This window comes from Pteropus medius, unplaced genomic scaffold, assembly GCF_902729225.1.
Source record: "Pteropus medius unplaced genomic scaffold, Ma_sr-lr_union100, whole genome shotgun sequence".
NCBI classification, from domain to species: Eukaryota; Metazoa; Chordata; class Mammalia; order Chiroptera; family Pteropodidae; genus Pteropus; species Pteropus medius.
Genome location: NW_024342469.1, coordinates 1942712 through 1943518, shown reverse-complemented (window position 1 = coordinate 1943518; position 807 = coordinate 1942712). Strand labels below are relative to the sequence as shown.

The window sequence follows — 807 nt, the reverse complement described above, 5'->3', positions numbered from 1 at the left end:
GGGCAGGTGACTTGCTTCGGCCGGTGACATAGGTGTGCAGAACACTGTGTGTCGGTCCCAAGCCTTACGAGGCCCCACGTGCTTCTGCTTGTCCCCTCGGGCCCCTCCAGCTCCCCTAGTAGAGGTGCCCTGGCCAGCCTCCTGGCTCGGGAGGAGAATGAGAGGGAGCTAAGACCGGCGGACACCGGTGGGGCCACGCAGCCCACGGGATCGTGCCCAGGTGTCCACGCTCGCCGTTCGCACCCTGCTGAGTTTGGGGCCGTTTCTTTCGTGACAGTGGCCAACCTCCACCTCTCTTTCATATGTGTCTCGTTTTCATCAAGCTGAGACGATGTTACGCTTTTACAATATTTTATGTTATTATTTTATTTTATATTTTATTATTTTATTGTTTATTTTTTTGTGTCTACAGCTCCCAGTCTTCCTGGGTGGTCTCTCATCCGAGTACTAACCAGGCCTGACCCTGCTTAGCTTCCGAGATCGGATGGGATCGGGCGTGTTCAGGCTGGCGTGGCCGTAGACGCTTTCACAATATTTGAGAATCGACCGTGTTGAAGCCCCTCCTGGTCACTGAGGAGAATGCACTGTACCCTGCTCGCTGCTGCGTGTGACTCAGGGACCTTGGGTCTGGGGCTCCCCACTCCGTCCCCCCAGCACGTGGTGGGGTTCACTAACTGTCCGCTCGGCCAGTGTGCCATGGGCCCGAGCAGCTCGTTTCACTTCTAATTTAATTATCGATTACTTTTGCCTTGATGGCAAAGGGTTTGCGTGAGAATATAATTACTTCCTTGTACCCAGGCGGTCTGT

At 54.4% G+C, this 807-nt stretch overlaps 1 pseudogene; it reads right to left on the bottom strand.

Moving 5' to 3' along the window:
* Positions 1-403: 403 nt before the first annotated feature.
* On the bottom strand, positions 404-522 carry LOC120603068 (uncharacterized; annotated as a pseudogene).
* Between the last annotated feature and the right edge of the window lie 285 nt (positions 523-807).